The 16,079-nt window shown below is 45.4% G+C and overlaps 1 protein-coding gene across 1 annotated transcript in view; it reads right to left on the bottom strand.

Moving 5' to 3' along the window:
• The window catches only part of LOC122931898 (retinol dehydrogenase 7-like), a 149,281-nt gene that overhangs the window by 113,574 nt on the left and 19,628 nt on the right, over nucleotides 1-16,079 (bottom strand). The gene's annotated exons all lie outside the window — the stretch shown is intronic.

The raw sequence follows: 16,079 nt of genomic DNA, 5'->3' as shown, positions 1-16,079 counted from the left end.
AATGTACTAGCCAGTGTCAGAAAGCTTGGTCTCAGTCGCAGGTCATGGGTCTTGCAACAGGACAATGACCCAAAACACACCGCTAAAAACACCCAAGAATGGCTAAGAGGAAAAAATTGGACTATTCTAAAGTGGCCTTCTATGAGCCCTGACCTCAATCCTATTGAGCATCTTTGGAAGGAGCTGAAACATGCAGTCTGGAAAAGGCACCCTTCAAACCGGACACAACTGGAGCAGTTTGCTCATGAGGAGTGGGCCAAAATACCTGCTGAGAGGTGCAGATGTCTCATTGACAGTTACAGGAAGCGTTTGATTGCAGTGATTGCCTCAAAAGGTTGCGCAACAAAATATTAAGTTAGGGGTACCATCATTTTTGTCCATGCCTGTTTCATGAGTTTATTTTTTTACATAATTCTGTTGAAGCATGGTTGAAAAACAATGTCTGACTTTCATTGGTTAACATTTATAGAATTTTAATTTATTATTACTTTTGTCAGATTAAAGTTATTTCTGTGACCATTGTGACTTTTTCTTTCATTGACCAAAGGGTACCAACAATTTTGTCCACGTCTGTATTTGACCCTTCTTCTGATCTGTCAGAAGGAAGAAAAATGAGACGCACAACGGATCCTGTCTGTGTAGCAGCTGTAAGGCCTGTACGGTCCTATCAGAATGGGCTTGTGATTTGGTAGCCAAAATCAGGAGTTGATACAAAACACCAAAGACATGCAAATATTCCGTTCATGTGTCATCTTATTTTATTTTTTTGGAGCAATCAATTTTTTTGGGGCATTACCAATACTGATGGATTACTGACCAAATGTTGACCGAGTGAAGACGGATTTGCCACAGACAGGATCCGTTTTTTGGGAGTTATTGTTCTGACGGATCAGAGGATGGGCAAAATAATCAGTGATGTCAACATAAACTTACTGCTGACACCCTCTCTACTCTGTCGGGCGTGCTCTACTTGTATATGCGTTTAATAGAACAGGTTCTGTAGACATCTATGTGGAATCAACTGGTGACGGTGTAAAAGCAGCGCACTTCTTCTTGGCACTAACATCGACCTGTAAGGCTGAGTTGAGTTATTTGGTCAGTTTTGGCCCCGTGACTGCCCTAATAAGTGAAGTGTGCAGTGATTCTAAGAGCGATGCCTGTCATCTGCATGTCATTCTACACCACTAGAAAAGGCTCTCTGCAGCCAGGAAATAGCCATTTTTTTAATGTAATTTGCCGCAAATTTATTTGGATCAAACCAAATTTTTCCCCAAAAATTTGGCGACCCGGCGAATCTAATTTTTACAAAATTCGCTCATCTCTAATTATTATACTGCACTACAGGAAGTAGAAACAGCTGTAGATGTAAAGAGGATTTCATTACATTTTGGGCAACTCTACATTTAAGTGTTCTTGTACACAGTTCAAAATATTTTAATCTCAGAATGATAGAAAGACACAGAGAAATGTAATGTTAGCGAGCTTTACAGTCACCGTCTGGACTACCGCCAGTGAACCGCAAAACTGTCTCTAGCCTTGTAAAACCGCTCTGGGTAGTATGAGACTAAGGTCTCAGGCACACGACTGTGTCGATTTTGCTCATGGCCACTGATAACGGCCACGTGCATCCCACATTTACCCCTTCCGCACGTCCTGTCCTATGTTAAAAAATGCCTATTCTTATCCAATAAATGGACATGAATAGGACATGTTCTATTTTTTTGCGAGGTTGCAGAATGGACATACGGATGTAGAAAGCACACGGTGTGCTGTTCGTATCTTTTGTGGCCACATTGAAATGAAAGCGTCGGCATCTGATCTGCAAAAAATGAAGATCGGATACAGACCAAAAATGGTCTTGTGCATGAGGCCTAAGGAAATCCCTAGGTTCTTCACCAGGGCACGATGCAAGGCAGGATGGACTTGGCTTCTAGGGAGCCAAGATATGTCTGCTGATCTGATAACAGAATATTGGTGTAGGCACAGAAGTAGCAGACCTTCCAGAATGACCATGAAGGAAAAAGAGAAGTATGTATGGTTAAAAATCAGGAGACAGGCCATAGTTGATTACTAGAGTTGAGCGGACACCTGGATGTTCGGGTTCGAGAAGTTCGGCCGAACTTTCCGAAAATGTTCCGAACTTCGTCCCGAACCCCATTGAAGTCAATGGGGACCCAAACTTTTCGGCACTAAAAAGGCTGTAAAACAGCCCAGGAAAGGGCTAGAGGGCTGCAAAAGGCAGCAACATGTAGGTAAATCACTTGCAAACAAATGTGGATAGGGAAATGAATTAAAATAAAAATTAAATAAATAAAAATTAAGCAAAATCAATTGGAGAGAGGTCCCATAGCAGAGAATCTGGCTTCACGTCACCCACCACTGGAACAGTCCATTCTCAGATATTTAGGCCCCGGCACCCAGGCAGAGGAGAGAGGTCCCGTAACAGAGAATCTGGCTTCATGTCAGCAGAGAATCAGTCTTCATGTCATAGCAGAGAATCAGGCTTCACGTCACCCACCACTGCAACAGTCCATTTTCATAAATTTAGGCCCAGCACCCAGGCAGAGGAGAGAGGTCCTGTAACAGACAATCTGGCTTCATGTCAGCAGAGAATCAGTCTTCATATCATAGCAGAGAATCAGGCTTCACGTCAGCCACCAATGCAACAGTCCATTGTCAGATATTTAGGCCCAGCACCCAGGCAGAGGAGAGAGGTCCCGTAACAGACAATCTGGCTTCATGTCAGCAGAGAATCAGTCTTCATGTCATAGCAGAGAATCAGGCTTCACGTCACCCACCACTGTAACAGTCCATTTTCATAAATTTAGGCCCAGCACCCAGGCAGAGGAGAGAGGTCCCGTAACAGACAATCTGGCTTCATGTCAGCAGAGAATCAGTCTTCATGTCATAGCAGAGAATCAGGCTTCACGTCACCCACCACTGTAACAGTCCATTTTCATAAATTTAGGCCCAGCCCCCAGGCAGAGGAGAGAGGTCCCGTAACAGACAATCTGGCTTCATGTCAGCAGAGAATCAGTCTTAATGTCATAGCAGAGATTCAGGCTTCACGTCACCCACCACTGCAACAGTCCATTTTCATAAATTTAGGCCCAGCACCCAGGCAGAGGAGAGAGGTCCTGTAACAGACAATCTGGCTTCATGTCAGCAGAGAATCAGTCTTCATATCATAGCAGAGAATCAGGCTTCACGTCACCCACCACTGCAACAGTCCATTTTCATAAATTTAGGCCCAGCACCCAGGCAGAGGAGAGAGGTCCCGTAACAGAGGATCTGGTTTCATGTCAGCAGAGAATTAGTCTGCATGTCATAGCAGAAAATGAGGCTTCACGTCAGCCACCACTGCAACAGTCCATTGTCAGATATTTAGGCCCAGCACCCAGGCAGAGGAGAGAGGTCCCGTAACAGAGGATCTGGCTTCATGTCAGCAGAGAATTAGTCTGCATGTCATAGCAGAGAATCAGGCTTCACGTCACCCAACATTGGAACAGTCCATTGGCATATATTTAGGCCCCGGCACCCAGACAGAGGAGAGGTTCATTCAAATTTGGGTAGCCTCGCAATATAATGGTAAAATGAAAATAAAAATAGGATTGAATGAGGAAGTGCCCTGGAGTACAATAATATATGGTTAAGGGGAGGTAGTTAATGTCTAATCTGGACAAGGGACGGACAGGTCCTGTGGGATCCATGCCTGGTTCATTTTTATGAACGTCAGCTTGTCCACATTGGCTGTAGACAGGCGGCTGCGTTTGTCTGTAATGACGCCCCCTGCCGTGCTGAATACACGTTCAGACAAAACGCTGGCCGCCGGGCAGGCCAGCACCTCCAAGGCATAAAAGGCTAGCTCTGGCCACGTGGACAATTTAGAGACCCAGAAGTTGAATGGGGCCGAACCATCAGTCAGTACGTGGAGGGGTGTGCACACGTACTGTTCCACCATGTTAGTGAAATGTTGCCTCCTGCTAACACGTTGCGTATCAGGTGGTGGTGCAGTTAGCTGTGGCGTGTTGACAAAACTTTTCCACATCTCTGCCATGCTAACCCTGCTCTCAGAGGAGCTGGCCGTGACACAGCTGCCTTGGCAACCTCTTGCTCCTCCTCTGCCTTGGCCTTGGGCTTCCACTTGCTCCCCTGTGACATTTGGGAATGCTCTAAGTAGCGCGTCTACCAACGTGCGCTTGTACTCGCGCATCTTCCTATCACGCTCCAGTGCAGGAAGTAAGGTGGGCACATTGTCTTTGTAGCGTGGATCCAGCAGGGTGGCAACCCAGTAGTCCGCACACGTTAAAATGTGGGCAACTCTGCTGTCGTTGCGCAGGCACTGCAGCATGTAGTCGCTCATGTGTGCCAGGCTGCCCAGGGGTAAGGACAAGCTGTCCTCTGTGGGAGGCGTATCGTCATCGTCCTGCCTTTCCCCCCAGCCACGCACCAGTGATGGGCCCGAGCTGCGTTGGGTGCCACCCCGCTGTGACCATGCTTCATCCTCATCCTCCTCCACCTCATCCTCGTCCTCCTCGTCCTCTAGTAGTGGGCCCTGGCTGGCCACATTTGTACCTGGCCTCTGCTGTTGCAAAAAACCTCCCTCTGAGTCACTTCGAAGAGACTGGCCTGAAAGTGCTAAAAATGACCCCTCTTCCTCCTCCTCCTCCTCCTCCTGGGCCACCTCCTCTTCCATCATCGCCCTAAGTGTTTTCTCAAGGAGACATAGAAGTGGTATTGTAACGCTGATAACGGCGTCATCGCCACTGGCCATGTTGGTGGAGTACTCGAAACAGCGCAACAGGGCACACAGGTCTCGCATGGAGGCCCAGTCATTGGTGGTGAAGTGGTGCTGTTCTGTAGTGCGACTGACCCGTGCGTGCTGCAGCTGAAACTCCACTATAGCCTGCTGCTGTTCGCACAGTCTGTCCAGCATGTGCAAGGTGGAGTTCCACCTGGTGGGCATGTCGCATATGAGGCGGTGAGCGGGAAGGCCGAAGTTACGCTGTAGCGCAGACAGGCGAGCAGCGGCAGGATGTGAACGCCGGAAGCGCGAACAGACGGCCCGCACTTTATGCAGCAGCTCTGACATGTCGGGGTAGTTGTGAATGAACTTCTGCACCACCAAATTCAGCACATGCGCCAGGCAAGGGATGTGCGTCAAACCGGCTAGTCCCAGAGCTGCAACGAGATTTCGCCCATTATCGCACACCACCAGGCCGGGCTTGAGGCTCACCGGCAGCAACCACTCGTCAGTCTGTTGTTCTATACCCCGCCACAACTCCTGTGCGGTGTGGGGCCTGTCCCCCAAACATATGAGTTTCAGAATGGCCTGCTGACGTTTACCCCGGGCTGTGCTGAAGTTGGTGGTGAAGGTGTGTGGCTGACTGGATGAGCAGGTGGAAGAAGAGGAGGAGGAAGCCGAGAAGGAGGAGGTGGCAACAGGAGGCAAAGAATGTTGCTCTGCGATCCTTGGCGGCGGAAGGACGTGCGCCAAACAGCTCTCCGCCTGGGGCCCAGCTGCCACTACATTTACCCAGTGTGCAGTTAGGGAGATATAGCGTCCCTGGCCGTGCTTACTGGTCCACGTATCTGTGGTTAGGTGGACCTTGCTACAGATGGCGTTGCGCAGTGCACACTTGATTTTATCGGATACTTGGTTGTGCAGGAAAGGCACGGCTCTCTTGAAGAAGTAGTGGCGGCTGGGAACAACATACTGTGGGACAGCAAGCGACATGAGCTGTTTGAAGCTGTCTGTGTCCACCAGCCTAAATGACAGCATTTCATAGGCCAGTAGTTTAGAAATGCTGGCATTCAGGGCCAGGGATCGAGGGTGGCTAGGTGGGAATTTACGCTTTCTCTCAAATGTTTGTGAGATGGAGAGCTGAACGCTGCCGTGTGACATGGTTGAGACGCTTGGTGACGGAGGTGGTGGTGGTGTTGGTGGTACATCCCCTGATTGCTGGGCGGCAGGTACCAACGTTCCTCCAGAGGCGGAGGAAGAGGCCGAGGCGGCAGCAGCAGAAGAGGCCGAGGCGGCAGCAGCAGAAGAGGTAGCAGGGGGAGCCTGAGCGACTTCCTTTTTTTTAAGGTGTTTACTCCACTGCAGTTTATGCTTTGCATGCAGGTGCCTGGTCATGCAGGTTGTGCTAAGGTTTAGAACGTTAATGCCTCGCTTCAGGCTCTGATGGCACAGCGTGCAAACCACTCGGGTCTTGTCGTCAGCACATTGTTTGAAGAAGTGCCATGCCAGGGAACTCCTTGAAGCTGCCTTTGGAGTGCTCGGTCCAAGATGGCGGCGGTCAGTAGCAGGCGGAGTCTCTTGGCGGCGGGTGTTCTGCTTTTGCCCACTGCTCCCTCTTTTGCTACGCTGTTGGCTCGGTCTCACCACTGCCTCTTCCTCCGAACTGTGAAAGTCAGTGGCACAACCTTCATTCCATGTGGGGTCTAGGACCTTATCGTCCCCTGCATCGTCTTCCACCCAGTCTTGATCCCTGACCTCCTGTTCAGTCTGCACACTGCAGAAAGACGCAGTAGTTGGCACCTGTGTTTCGTCATCATCAGAGACTTGCTGAGGTGGTATTCCCATGTCCTCATCATCAGGAAACATAAGTGGTTGTGCGTCAGTGCAGTCTATGTCTTCCACCGCTGGGGAAGGGCTAGGTGGATGCCCTTGGGAAACCCTGCCAGCAGAGTCTTCAAACAGCATAAGAGACTGCTGCATAACTTGAGGCTCAGACAGTTTCCCTGATATGCATGGGGGTGATGTGACAGACTGATGGGGTTGGTTTTCAGGCGCCATCTGTGCGCTTTCTGCAGAAGACTGGGTGGGAGATAATGTGAACGTGCTGGATCCACTGTCGGCCACCCAATTGACTAATGCCTGTACCTGCTCAGGCCTTACCATCCTTAGAACGGCATTGGGCCCCACCATATATCGCTGTAAATTATGGCGGCTACTGGGACCTGAGGTAGTTGGTACACTAGGACGTGTGGATGTGGCAGAACGGCCACGTCCTCTCCCAGCACCAGAGGGTCCACTAACACCACCACGACCATGTCCACGTCCGCGTCCCTTACTAGATGTTTTCCTCATTGTTATCGTTCACCACAACAACAAAAATATTATTTGGCCCAATGTATTGTATTCAAATTCAGCTGAATATAAATTTGAGACCTAGTATTTAGGCGCTGGGTGACAGGTATAGATTTACTGACGGAATTAGACTTGGAAATGCACATTATCGTGTGTGTGAAGTTATTCTGAATGACCCTATGTGCACCTTGAATATTATATACCCTTTTAGGGATGTATTTAAAGTAGGCCTGATACAGCAGAAACCACTAGATTAGGAAATTGCTAAATTGGGAATTGTATTTCAACCCAGAACAAAAAATGTGCTTTGACGGACACTAAATAACTTGCCCAGCCAGAACAGTACACCAGTAACGACAGATTTAGCGGGATATAAATTTGAGGCCTAGTATTTAGGCGCTGGGTGACAGGTATAGATTTACTGACAGAATTAGACTTGGAAATGCACAGTAGCGTGTGTGTGAAGTTATTCTGAATGACTCTATGTGCACCTTGAATATTATATACCCTTTTAGGGATAGATTTCAAATAGCTCTGATACAGCAGAAACCACTAAATTAGAAAATTCCTAAATTGGGAATTGTATTTCAACCCAGAACAAAAAATGTGCTTTGACGGACACTAAATAACTTGCCCAGCCATAACAGTACAGCGGTAATGACAGATTTAGCGGGATATAAATTTGAGGCCTAGTATTTAGGCGCTGGGTGACAGGTATAGATTTACTGACAGAATTAGACTGGGATATGGCCAAAAAATAACCACACTATTGCTGGTTAAATGCACTTGGTGTGACAGCTTGACCAACCACACTACTGAGGGTTAAATGCACTTGGTGACAGGCGCAGCTTGCCCCTGATGTAGTATATGGCCAAAAAATGAACAGACTATTGCTGGTTAAATGCACTTGGTGTGACAGCTTGACCAACCACACTACTGAGGGTTAAATGCACTTGGTGACAGGCGCAGCTTGCCCCTGATGTAGTATATGGCCAAAAAATGAACAGACTATTGCTGGTTAAATGCACTTGGTGTGACAGCTTGACCAACCACACTACTGAGGGTTAAATGCACTTGGTGACGGGCGCAGCTTGCCCCTGATGTAGTATATGGCCAAAAAATGAACAGACTATTGCTGGTTAAATGCACTTGGTGTGACAGCTTCACACTGATGTAGGCTTTAGCCAAAAAACAACCACACCATTGAGGGTTAAATGCACTTGGTGACAGGCGCAGCTTGCCCATGATGTAGTATATGGCCAAAAAATAAACAGACTATTGCTGGTTAAATGTACTTGGTGTGACAGCTTCACCCTGATGTAGGCTTTAGCCAAAAAACAACCACACCATTGAGGGTTAAATGCACTTGGTGACAGGCGCAGCTTGCCCCTGATGTAGTATATGGCCAAAAAATAAACAGACTATTGCTGGTTAAATGCACTTGGTGTGACAGCTTCACCCTGATGTAGGCTTTAGCCAAAAAACAACCACACCATTGAGGGTTAAATGCACTTGGTCGCAGCTTGTGCTGGCGCACCACAAGACACAAAATGGCCGCCGATCACCCCAGAAAAAAGTGACTGACAAACGGTCTGGGCAGCCTAAAAACAGTGAGCAATTGAGTATCAGCAGCTCAATGACCCACAGCTGCAGATCGAACAATAATCAAGTCCTTTGGAGGAGTTAATCTGCCTAATCTCGCCCTACTGTCGCAGCCGCAACCTCTCCCTACGCTAATCAGAGCAGAGTGACGGGCGGCGCTATGTGACTCCAGCTTAAATAGAGGCTGGGTCACATGGTGCTCTGGCCAATCACAGCCATGCCAATAGTAGGCATGGCTGTGATGGCCTCTTGGGGCAAGTAGTATGACGCTTGTTGATTGGCTGCTTTGCAGCCTTTCAAAAAGCGCCAAGAAGGCGTCAAAAAAGCGCCAAGAAAGCGACGAACCCCGAACCCGGACTTTTACGAAAATGTCCGGGTTCGGGTCCGTGTCACGGACACCCCAAAATTCGGTACGAACCCGAACTATACAGTTCGAGTTCGCTCATCCCTATTGATTACCAGAGAAGTAGATATAAGTAAAAACAGCACCCACAAGGATAGTCTGAAAAAAGACAGGCCAGAAGTCTAATAGCCAGACAAGTCAGTAGTAGTCACACAGTTTAGAGCCCTGGAAATCAAACACAATCACGGGCAATTTTTATAGGAATATGTTGTCTTTAATCTCCCACCTCAGAAATCTGATTGGCTCAATTTCCAGTCACATTGACAGCTCCAGCATCTAGGGCTTGTCTGGTCGACATGACAACTCCCCCAGTACAACCCTTAATAGTAATGTAAGGTGAACTCCTGACACTGAATATATGAATATACCTTTTTGAACCATATCTACTTCTCTAACTGGTTGACAGTATTTCCAACTTACCGTCTCTATTACTGGCTACACTAGCTCTAGGTACTATCTATCCCATCATCTATTTATCCCCAGGACTGTGATGAGGGGACATCCTCTGCGGAGGAAAGAAGGTTTGTACACAAACATAGAAGAGGATTCTTTACGCTAAGAGCAGTGAGACTATGGAACTCTCTGCCTGAGGAGGTGGTGATGGTGAGTACAATAAAGGAATTCAAGAGGGGCCTGGATGTATTTCTGGAGCGTAATAATATTACAGGCTATAGCTTCTAGAGAGGGGTCGTTGATCCAGAGAGTTATTCTGATTCCCTGATTGGAGTCGGGAAGGAATTTTTTATTACCCTAAAGTGGGGAAAATTGGCTTCTACCTCACAGTTTTTTTTTGCCTTCCTCTGGATCAACTTGCAGGATGACAGGCCGAACTGGATGGACAAATGTTTTTTTTGGCCTTATGTACTATGTTACTTAGGCTACTTTCACATATGAGTTTTGGTTTTAGGTTTTGATGTCCGGCAGAGGATCTGAAAACCTGACCAAAACTGTTCAGTTTCGTTAGCATGTGGTTGTGTGAAATTGAAACTGAATAAACCGGATCCGTCACTAAATATTTTAAAACTCAATGGGTAATGGATCCGTTTTTTAGGATCCTGTTTTTATTGATGGATCTGGTTCATTCCTTTTCGATGACCGGATACAAGACCACAGCTTGCAGGGGTTTTGTGCCTGGTCACAAAACAGAATGCTGACAACATGGAAGGCATCCTGATGCATCCTGAACTGATCTGTTCCCATTCAGAATGCATGGGGACAAAACGGACTGGTTTTGAGATCCACTGCCATATCTCACAACAGGAATGCCAAAATGCATATGTCAAAGTAGCCTTAGTCTGTCTGTAAAGAATAAACCAGTCTTCATAGTCCAAGTTGGTGAACAACATAAGGTCTATACACATACAATGCATTCAGAAAGTCTTCAAATCATTTCAAATGTTTTGGCGTGCTACAATTTATTTTTCCTTTTTAATAAATGAAAAAACATTTCTAAAATTCTATTTTCACTTTCTTATTATGGGGTATTGAGTGCAGATTGGTGGGGGAAATTTGGATTTTTGTTTTATTTTTATTTTTTAGTTTAGCATAAGGATGCAACATAACAAAATGTGAAAAAAGTGAAAGGGTCTGAAGATTTTCTAAATTCATGGTACATTAACAGTTCCCATTGTTGGTAACATAAAAGATGAGGTCATTGCTGCTTACTACTGAGCTCAGAAAAATCAGAGACTTAAATGAATAAATAAGTTATACAATATCTTTTTCCACATAACTATATATCAATCCACTCATCTCCTCCCGCTCTATAAAATACTGCCTCTAGATTGCACCCAGTTCTGGGTCTTGTCCCTTTAGACCTAGTATAGAATACAATGATAACCCACCGAATGTGGTCTAGGTCTGTAGCAGAGACCCCGGAAGGATAGATGTTTAGTCTGGATTTTAAAAAATCAATAATGTCACCTAGATTATTGAACAGTAATGAATAGTGCATATGCCGCTTCTTTCGGTTTATATACTTGGACATACTTTTACTTAGCAAAGTGTCTCTTTCCAAGCATAAAAAGCCTAGCTTTTTGTCATGCAAGTAAGGGAATTTCCAGCTAAAATACATTAGAATAAGGATGCTTGTTTCATAGTTTCAGAATCACAAAGCCAGATTTACTAAGAAGTTAAACTGTTCACATGTTTTTGGTGTACTCTTTCCTAATCACAGGTTATGATTAAGGGTGGGTACGCTGGAAATGCATCAGCAGTTAGCTTATCTTCTAATGTATTTTTTTTTTTTGTGAGACTACGAGATACAATAAAAAGTAGAAATTGTATTTCGCAACTGCTAGGACTTCCTTTACTTGGTTCATGTCAGTTTGACAGGAGCCTCCATCCACAACACAAACATTTATCAGGTGAGATAACCTATTCCATATACATTTATTATTTTAATATCAGTCCTGATATTCTCAGCCAGAGTTAGGAATTGTATGTCAGATACCTTTACTGTCAAGTAAATAGAACTTAAGTGTGACACCAGTCAATAGTGGATAGTGAACACACAGTGACATAAAAAATAAATAAAGTGAATGTGTGCAATTATAAGCTGGACATTCGACCAGAATTATAAAAATCCCTAATCTTTTCTGGGCCGAAGCCCAGCAAAAAGAGGCGTGTGAAAGGAAAGTGCTTGAAAATGTGCCGTCACTCAGTGCTCCCAGCCCTAGTGAGTTCAGGCACCCCAGGGTCACCACTCTTGAGGCACATCTGCACCTTAGGCTTTTATCACAACCCGGTCCCTGGCTTAGATCCAGCAGAGCCCTTGGTTACCTAGCATAGGGAACTAATGGCCCAAGCCGTACACCCTAGGGCTTCTGTGTGGTTCTCCGTTCTCCTTGACATCTCAGAGGTTCGGCACTATGGGCTCCCCCCTCTGGACGGATAAGACTAGATACTACACTTGATCTTAGCCAAAAGGCTAAGAAGCCTTCCAATCAGAGCCCCCACAGTGAAATAGAAAGGCTCTGATCGATTACCATGGCAGCCTGGAAGCTTTTGAAGTTTTACAATGCAGCCATGGTAACCTCCCTACTCAGCTGTGCATGAGGCACAGCTCAGCAAGGAGTGCATGAAAATCCTATTCACCCTAATAGATCTCTATTAGGATAAATAGGATAAGGGATCAAAAGATCGCAGGTTCTAGCCCCCTAAAGATGTTAAAAGTTGTCACTGTTAAAGTAAAAAAATAAAATTAAATCAAAAGTTTAAATCACCTCTCTTTCCCTATTTTACACCTAAAAATATATAAGCAAAAAAACATATTAGGTATCACCTAGTCCGAAAATGAACTATTAATATAATAAAATGTTTCCTGTTCGCTGAATGGTGTAATGGAAAAAAATATTAAAAACACACGATTAGCCATTTGTTTGTCACATTTTCCCACTCAAAACTAAGATTTAGTCTTACCGGTAAATGGTTTTCCAGGAGTCCAACATGATAGCACCACTGAAGGATGTCGGATGTCCTTGTTGATCGCTGTAGGAACAGGAAAAGATTAAAAGGCCCCTCCCCACCCCCAATCTCAGTGTTTTCCAAATTACTACACCAGATAGATGCAACGCCTTTATTTGAATTTTCAGTGTTTGACTTTACATTGATTTGAATGCATATGGATTTAGAAAAGAAGAGGGGGGTAATACCAGGTACTGTCATGTCGGACTCCTAGAAAACCCTTTACCTGTAAGACTAAATCTTAGTTTCCAGGACGTCCCTCCATGACAGCACCACTGGAGAACTACCAAATTAGACAGCACTGGGGGGGCACTGCCTGGAGGGCCTTCCATCCAAATTCCAGGTCTTGATTGGCTAGCACATCTAACCTATAATGTTTAGAGAATGTGTGAAATCTTGACCACATAGCCGCTTTGGTCTACAGAGGCCTCAGCTTTCTCTGCCCGTGAAGCGGCCATGGCTCTGGTCAAATGGGCTCTCACAGTCAAAGTGCAGGATATGTCTCGAAGTCTGTAGGATTCATTGATCGTCTCTTTTATCCATCTAGCCAATTTCAACGCCTTGTTGCCTTTGTTTCTTCCACCGAACTGAACAAAAAGATTAGAATATTTCCTCTAGGATTCCGTTCTCTGAAGATATCTCAGGATTATTCTTCTGACGTCTAGACAATGGAAAAGTTCCTCTTAAACCTGTTTAGAGGAGGCGCAAAAAGGGGGAAGAATTATTTCCTGCTCCCTATGAAATTGTAAGACCACTTTTGGTAAGAAAGGCGGATCCAGCCTAAGGCGGACCTTTGGCCTATTTTTTGTTGTTTTGTTGCTATATGTATCAATTTATCTTTATTATCTTTAAAGAGAAAAATAAAATTAAAAAGAGACCAAAATTTGTATTTGTAGTATAATAATATTTGTAACTATATATGGTGATAGATAATCATTGTCAAATATGTCCCCTGATGAGCCTGACACCAACCGGGCGAAACGCGTAGGGACGGTTTTGGACATTTGACTCTTTCTTTTTGTTCACACTTGGTAATTGTATCTATATTAACAGTTTTTGTGTTTTGTGGTGTAGAATAGCTGATACATCCTCTCTAGGGTCCCCTAATATATCAGACATCCATCTCCTGAGAGGGACAATAAGGGACACCAGGAGGTACGGGAGACGGGATCGCCCCTATCGGGGCGGCTATTCCGTATTTAGGCAGGGCTGCTACACCAGGGCCAGATTTAGGGATACTGCCCCCCATAGGTTCATTTTAACATCAATTTAACTGAACCACTATATTACAAGATTTATCTGCCCCTAGTTTTTGATTTTCATTTTCTCTTTTTCTTTTATTATTGAAATAATATATTTTGAAGGGTGTAAAAACTGTTTTATATAAAAATATTAAAAGTTATATTTTAGAATGATGGGAATACTGTGAACCTCTGTCTTAGGGTAGGTCTAATCCTAGCCACTGCTTTTACAAATCTCTTTATCCATTTATGCTCTGCCAGAGGGAATATCCAGAAAACAGGATAATGTGTATATTGAATCCCATCTGAAGAAAGTCCAGAATATGGCCTATTGAAGGGGAAGCATTTTCTGGATGATTAAGGGACAGCCACGACCTAAACTTCTTCCATATCTTGTTGTATATGGCCGAAGTTACTGGATTACGACTGTACTGTAAGGTCGATATTACCTTGTCTGAGAGACCTTGCTTTTTTAATGTTTGCCTCTCAGGAGCCAGACTGTCAAATTCAGACCTTATAGAAGGAGATCCTGTCTCCTTTGGTAGGGACATTGGCTCCCCAATAGACATGTCCTTAAGAATTGGGAACCAACAACTTTTGGGCCATGCCAGAGTTATCAAAATTAGAGTTGTTGAACTCGATCTTAACTTCTTCAGTACCAACGGGATTAGTGGGAAGGGGGAAACGTATACCCCAGGTCCATATGCCATTCCTTGGAAAGTGTATCCACTCCCACCGTATTGTCTCTGGGATTAAGAGAGTAGAAATAATCAGTCTGAGCATTCTCCTTTGATGTGAATCAGTCTACTTGTGCATTGCCCCACCTGAGACAAATCAGCTGGAATACTTCTCTGTTGAGCATCCACTCTCCCGGGTTGAATTTGTGGCGACTTAGAAAGTCCGCTGTTGTATTGTACATCCCTTTTAGATGAATGGATGCTAAAGATAGTACATTCTGTTCTGCCTATGTAAAAATCTGGTCCGCTAGACCTTGAGGGAGAGGACTTCTTGTTCCTCCCTGACATTTGAGATAGCAGACTGAGGTTATGTTGTCTGAGAGGATCTTCAGGTGTTGGTCCCTCAATAAATGCCCTGCTGCTTTTAAAGGTTTCAGAACTGCTTTTAGTTCCCTGAAGTTCGACGATCTTAGACCCTCCTGGATGGACCATCTTCCCTGAAAAAAGGAGCCCTGTACATGGGCACTGCAACCTTTTTGACTGGCGTCTGCAGTGATCACAGAAGCCGGGGCCATATTTCAGGGGATACCCTCCCACTAGGTTAGGGAGTCCCTTACTTTTCCTGGAAGTGTCATCTTGGAGTTCAAGGAGTGGTGGTCTCTGTCCCATCTTGATAGAACTATTTCCTGTAGAGTCCTTGAATGGAACTGTGCCCGTGGAACAAATGGAATGCAAGATGTCATTACACTGAGTATCTGTATGGATTCTCTTAAGGTACATCTTTCCCTTCTGCTGAAGGAGGCTATCCTTTCTATTATATTTTCTTGTTTAAATAGAGGAAGATCATGTGCCAGTAACAAGTGCCCCCAGAGATGCCCCCCAATCATGTGCCAGTAACAAGTGCCCCCATAGTTCCCTCCCCAATCATGTGCCAGTAAGTAGTACCAAAATAAAAAAATAAACACTTACCTGCGATGCAGGCCTCTTCCGGCCTGTGTCCCAAGCTGTAAAGCTCAGGCGGTGCAATGCCATAATCGCGCTGCCTGCACCGGCCTCTGATAGGCCTATCAGAGGAACGGGGAAGGAGACGCCTCTCCCTCCCCTGCCCCGCCGCAGAACATCTATCTGTATCGCTGTCCTGAGGATGACTTAGAGATGACTATGGATGACTATGACTATGGAGATGACTAAGGAGATGAGCGCTTCCACAATGGAAGTGCTCATCTCCCTGCGCCCTGCCGCCGCCCCCACTTGTTACCAGGGCCGCGCCGCCTGGGGCCATCGCCTCACTTTGCCTAATTGGCAGTGCGGCCCTGCTAGAGCCCCCTGGAATTTTGTGCCTGGGGCAATGCCCCCCCCCCCGGCCCTCCCCCCACGCTACGCTACTGGCCAGCGGGGCTCAAGAGACAGCATTCCCGGCCCATTTTAGAAAAAAATATATATTTGTTAACCCAAAGTGCATAGAAATTCAGATTTGTGCTGAATCTAATTTTTCCTTAACTTTGGATCGAATTCCACTTTATATGCCTTGAATTATTCAACACTAACCAATTCCACCTTTCATTTTTCAGAAAATTTGGAAAATCTGATTGGTT

The sequence above is a fragment of the Bufo gargarizans genome, chromosome 3 (genome assembly GCF_014858855.1).
Source record: "Bufo gargarizans isolate SCDJY-AF-19 chromosome 3, ASM1485885v1, whole genome shotgun sequence".
Lineage (NCBI taxonomy): Eukaryota > Metazoa > Chordata > Amphibia > Anura > Bufonidae > Bufo > Bufo gargarizans.
The sequence above is the reverse complement of the archived record's forward strand: the minus strand, read 5'-3'. Positions and strand labels throughout refer to the sequence as shown.